Source organism: Pteronotus mesoamericanus, unplaced genomic scaffold (assembly GCF_021234165.1).
Source record: "Pteronotus mesoamericanus isolate MK-2021 breed Mesoamerican mustached bat unplaced genomic scaffold, CSHL_Meso_final contig_20, whole genome shotgun sequence".
Classification (NCBI taxonomy): Eukaryota; Metazoa; Chordata; class Mammalia; order Chiroptera; family Mormoopidae; genus Pteronotus; species Pteronotus mesoamericanus.
Genome location: NW_026555085.1, coordinates 45,932,146 through 45,938,528, shown reverse-complemented (window position 1 = coordinate 45,938,528; position 6,383 = coordinate 45,932,146).

The window sequence follows — 6,383 nt, the reverse complement described above, 5'->3', positions numbered from 1 at the left end:
CAAATTCTCCCGGCACCTTCCACCCGCTGCCTTTCCCCCCGCCCCCTGCTCCCCATCTACAGACCTGTGTAAGCTTAGCTCCAATAATCTAGAACAAGAATTTTGTAGAATTCAAGAAGCTGACATAAAGTCAGCTTTAGGGAGAAGTAACTTTTAGGGAGAAGTAACTCACAATACCCTGTCTCTTTTGCAAGGCAGAAAATACTCATTAAGCACTTATATCTGTTTATTACACATTGCAATTCTCAAAGAGGGTTCTGGCATGCTGGGATGACAGCCTGTAATAACAAATGCTCCTGCCAGTTTCCTTCTTCCTGTTTTTGGTAATTCTATTCTTTCCTGAACTTGTCTTTGCCTGTCCCAAGAGCTGACCCAACCTGCCATGTCAGCTCAAGTCTCATCCACTCCATGAAGTCTCTGTCACTGCCCCAGCCCACAGCGACCTCCCCTGCCAGGGCCCCCACCATCCCCGAGGCACCGCTTCTGCAGGTGCTTCATCAGACATGCACTGCTCCACGGTGCTACAGACCACGAGCCAGACTGACCATATGCCAGCACTCTTGTAAGCACTTTACTTTCAATAGCTTACTTAGTTCTCACATTAGCCCTCTGAGGTAGTTACTATTATAAATCTCCATTTTGCAAAAGAGGAAACTGAGGTCTAGAGAGGTTAAAAAGAACTTGCCCATAGTCACCAAGACTAATAAGCAGTGGAGCCATGATTTGGCCTATGCATGCATATGTCTTTCCAACTTGTTTGTCAACATCCAGAGGACGTGTTGGAAAATGTTTTGGAGTTCGCACAGTGCCTAGCTTGGTGCTAGGATCTTAGGGGCTGATGTTTATAGGTTTTATAAAGTTTACTAATTTTCTATGAGGTAGAATATCCTGAGAAGAGGGCCATTTTGTTCCATTAATCGGGCTGATTTAAAAAAGAAAAAAAAAGGTCTGGCAAGATACAAGAGTCATAATAGGGAAACTGGTATTGAGAAGGTACTAAGAGCCTGGCACTGTGCTATGTATTTTAATGTATTACTTAATCATTTTGCAAAATCATTTCAGGGAGGTACTATTATCCATATATTATCAACGAGGAAACTGAAGCACAGAGGGATGAAGCAACTTGCTGAAAGTCACACAGACTCATAGCCTGAACCCCATACTATCACCTCGCACTTTCTGCGTAAGAATACTCATCTGCAAAGGGATTTAGGAGTCGTGGAGAACGTACAAGGAGGAAGATGGCCTTTCCCCTAAGACACCGACTCCTAATCTTGTAAGAGCGGTGCAGGAGGGAAAGTCCCTCGGGGGCCCCACGGGTCACTACTGCCAGCACTGAGCTGGCCTCAGGGGCGTGCTGCTCCCCCTTTAACGTCTCCTCTTTTACTGCCTGGCTTTAAAAAACCCACAACTGCCCTGAAGCAGAGATGGAACACTTAAATCAGAGTTTATCAGAGTCCAGGGTCATAAAACAAAGAAAGAGTGTAACAAAGAGCCCCGCAGTGTGGTTACAAGATGTGGTCGGTACTCCAAGTCTTGACCTTCCTTCCTGCAGAGGCTCCATTCTTGCGTTCCTCACACCAGACCACTCACCTGGGCATCTTCCCTCCTCAGAGTCCAGCTCTGAGAGAGGGCTGGTTCCCCAGGGGGTGTGCCTTCCCTGTCGTGTGAGACACAATTCCAAATTCTGCTTCTTGGACGAGGGAGGGCCTGCCTCTTCCACAGACAATTGACCATGGACATGAGCTCTTTCTCGGAGAGTTGCCTGCCCTCCAGCCACTCCTCCCAGGAATAAGATCTGTTCTTAAGGCTCGATAGGATAACAAAATAAGCCTAAGGGCTATATAAGATAGATACCCATACAGTAGTAAGTGGCCACAAAAGAACTCTTTTAGTTGTGGGTATAGAGAGACAAAAGGCATTCTCACACCAGGATGCCTAAGAAATTAGAGAAGCCAACAAGATGAATGACCTCCAGGCAGGGGCACAGACCATGGACACCATGTGCATGTGCACATGCACCTATGAGCATCGACTAGTTGGTGGTGAGACGCATTTTTGTTTTGTTTCCATTTACTATCCTTTCAGGTGCTAATGATGGCAAGATCACTGAGAAGAAAACATGTGGAGACAAAAACTGAGGAAAAGTATGTTTGTCATCACTTCTACTTGATGCCACCTCCAAACCTGTTTGTCCCCTGAAGCCTAACCACCTGAAGTAGAACCCAACCTGTAATGGTTGATGCTCAAAGGCTATTCATTAATTTTACTAAATGTCTGTTTAATGTTTTTCTTTTAAAATAAACAACTGTTTCTGAATCTGGCAACGGTACTTTATGTGGAAATTTCTTTTCTGGCATTTGCCTTTGAGATTAATTTGGTCTTTGCTTCTACTGAATCTACCCCATCTAGTCACGTTTTTACCTTAGCATGTATAATATCATGATCAACATGCTACGGCTAGGTGTCTCTCTAGCTAAAATCCAATTCTGGGGAAAATGCAAACCATCTGCCACAGGTATTTAGTTAAGCACCGCAATCATGTAAGGACTAGGCAAACCTGACTGTGAATCTGATGCCGGTCTTTAACATGGCTTCAGGTTTTGCAAAACTATTACATGACCTCCAGGCTGGCTTTAGTTCAAATTCCAATAATCTCAAATACTCCAAATTATTTATTTCTCTGCAATGGGTCATAAAATCAGACATTAACATCCTGAGATGAATTACACTTGAATCCATTAATCCATTTATAATTGAAAGAGGATATGGTTAGTGATACTTTTTGAAAGTGCCCATCTCTAGAAAGAAAGCAGAAATAGGTTATATGATCATTTATTTAAAAATGGAATTGGTGCTTTATTAAGGCTAAAGACATCTGATCCACTATTGTCTTCAAGCTTCTGCCAAGGCAACATTATAATGATCATAGATGGTCCTTCGGGAGATGGTATCACTGACTCAGGAAGGAAAAATCAGTCTATTTGCAGCTCAGATTTCTCAGCAACAAAGAATACTTTTGTTAGAATTCAAAAGCCATTTCCTTTAAACACTACCTTTTTTCCTTTTCAAATTCAGCAATTTCTCCCCAAACCCAAAGTTTTTTATATTTCTTTTTAAAGACTTATAACCCATTTTTATGACCTTTTCTAAAATGATAATCCTTTTTTTTTTCCTGTCCTAGGACGCTTCATGTTTAAATAGAAATAAATGTTTATGGTGGCAGAAATACTAAATTGAGATTATAAAAATAAAGACCAATGCAGTAAGCTCCGAGGCCTCTGCCCGGGACTGTGGAGGGAAACCTGTGCGGATGGTCCGTGATGGGGGAGAACGGCCGTCACCTTTCCTGGCTCCTCAGTCAGCTAGTGGCTCTGCAGAAACCTCAGGCATCCCTGAGAGTCCTACTCACACCTATGCGTGAACGTAAGAATCCCTAAAACAGGGCCCCTGATGCTAGCCTCGGTGATAAAATAGGGTAATGTGTTCAATAATATCCTCAAGCTGAGTTCTTGGTCTCTGGAAGGAGATAACTTCCGTATTAAATCTTCAGAAATAAGGGCTTGTGAGCAAAAGTTGGTTGATTTTTTTATTCAATAAAACCGTGCCCAAAGGCCTCCTTCCCCTCTTCAGTGGTCACCTTTCAACACCCATATCCCTCCGGGACTCCTCTCCACTCCGGCCCTGCTCCTGGCACAAGCAACCAGTTATGTACATATTCAGGTTTTATCATAGTCTGAGGGGCACTTTTGGTGAGAACCATGATTTGAAGCAATTGAGAAACTCATTAAAGCAGTTGGCTGGAGATTTAAAACATTCAGCTATTCCTTCTAAATGCTCATATCACCACCTACTGTTTTTATCAGGGAAGTAGATCTGGGCTTGCAAGGCTGGTCAGCGTCTCTGAGGCACTCTGGCTGCAACTCCTGTAGCTGTGCACCAGGCAGTGGGCCCGGCAGAGAACGCAGGGAAATACTTTTCTTACCCTTAATGCATGATGTTTATTTAAACAAAATTTATTAAATAGAATATTAAGTACATAATACAAAAAGAGTCCTTAAATATGGTAAAAATCATAATGATGGTGGCAAATGACTGTCTTTTGGTAACAGATCCAAGGAGCCCATGCATCTTTTATGCTCAATATCACTAATTCATCAGAGAAATGCAGATTAATATCATAATGAGATATCACCTCACACCTGTCAGAATGGCTGTCATCAATAAGTCAACAAACAACAGGTGCTGAAGAGGATGTGGAGAAAAGGGAACCCTCATGCACTGTGGTGGAAGTGCAGACTGGTGCAGCTGCTGGAAAACAGTATGGAGGTTCCTCAAAACATTAAAACTGGAACTGCCTTTTGACCCAGTGATTCCACTTCTGGATATGTATCGGAAGAAACCTAAAACACTGATGCAAGATAATATATGCATCTCTATGTTCATTGCAACATTATTTACAATAGCCAAGATAAGGAAGCAACCCAAGTGCCCAACAATAGATGAATAGGAAAAAAACCCTAGAAGGGTGTGTGTGTGTGTGTGTGTGTGTGTGTGTGTGTGTGTGTGTGTAATGGAATATTACTGAGCCATTAAAAAAGAAGGAAATCTCTTACCATTTGCGACAGCATAGACGGACCTAGAGGGCATTATGCTAAGTGAAATAAGTCAGACAGAGGAAGACATGTATTATATGATTTCACTTATATGTGGAATCTAAAGAGCAAAATAAATGAACAAACAAAATAGAAACAGACTCAGAAATACAGAGATCAGATCATTGGTTGCCAGAGGAGAGGTGGGTTGGAAGGGCAAGGTGAAAAATGTAAAGAGATTAAGAAGTACAAATTGGTAGTCACAAAATAGTCATGGGGACGTAAAGTACAGCACAGAGAATATAATCAATAATATTGTCTTAACTATGTGTGGTGCCAGTTGTGTACTTGAAATATCAGGGGATCTTTTGGAACAGGGGAAAAGTATGTGATTGTCTATCCACTATGCTGTACAACTGAAACTAATACAAAATAATATTGAATTTAAACTGTAATTGACAAATAAAATTTTAAAAATACAAAAGGGCATCTTTTAATTTCAGTTAATTATGTCATCGCCTATTGTATTTCTTTTACCTCTTATTTGGAAGTAACTGATGGACATGAAATAATTTGTATTAATTATCCATAAATTAAAGAATGAAGTGCAAAAAAGTGAGTAATGTCTCTAGGCATTTTCTTAATAATAGATTGTGCATATTATTATATTGCAAGATCAAGATGGGTCATATAATAAAATCAGATACACACTTTGGGTAAACCGAGTTACTAAATACTGCCTGTTTGTCAAGAAGTCCTTTCAAGATACTTGTCCCCTAATGGTGACCACACAGGAGGCAGATAAAAGGACTGCAGAGGAGACATGAGGAGCAATTTGGACATCACCAAATTTGAGAGTGGCATTCTCCCGGAGCAGCTCACCTAAATTCCTCAGCAATAAAACAGTGGGTTTATTCTTACAACTCTTCCGTTATCTGGGGGACACTCCCTGGGCACCGTCCACTGAGTGTAACTACCCAGAGAGTAAGGAGCCAGGCCATGGCTCTCTCGGGCACCCCGGCGTGGGTGACTGCAGCCGCAGCGGTGCCTTGTGTCTTACCCAGCTGTGTGTCCTGGGGGCTAGCTATTAAACGCCCCTGGGCCTCCGCCTCTCCTCCTATAAATTGGGGGCAATAATATTTTCAAAAGTTGTGAGGATTAAGCATGAATTTTTTAAGGTGCTTCACACATGTAAATACCTTAGGACATAGTAATTTTTATTTTATCTTAAACGCCATAAACAGTGGAATAACAACTGCTCTCCTGACTATCTCAGAGATTGTTGGGAGAAGAATTCACATGAAAAAACAGTGTAAAGCCCTATATAAACACTACCAGTTTCAACTTCTAGGCAATCAGTTAGTATGGATTGCAACAGTTCTGCACTATCAGAGAGCTAAACAGAGACAAGAGTGTAATCTATTAAACAATTGCAAACAAATTGCTGCTTTTTCCATCTAAAAAGTCCCAGGCTGGTCAATGGAAATAAATCCACCTAAGCCTTACTCAATAGTAGTACTTCTTAATTTACTGGAAACTGCTTTCCAAGTTACTAATTTTAAAGCCACCAATATAAGTTGGCGATGAATAATTTAAGGATGTTACATTAGAGTGGGTAGACTTTGGGAGAAGTCTTTATGGCTTGGGGTTTCTTCCATTTTAACTTAATGGATGTGGACACATATTGGTCCTGAGCATTGGGTTCTTAAAGGTTTTCTGCATTCTGACCCTAAGGAGATTAGTTTAAAGAACTCAAGGGCTTGGGTATGAACACAAGAGGACTCCCCA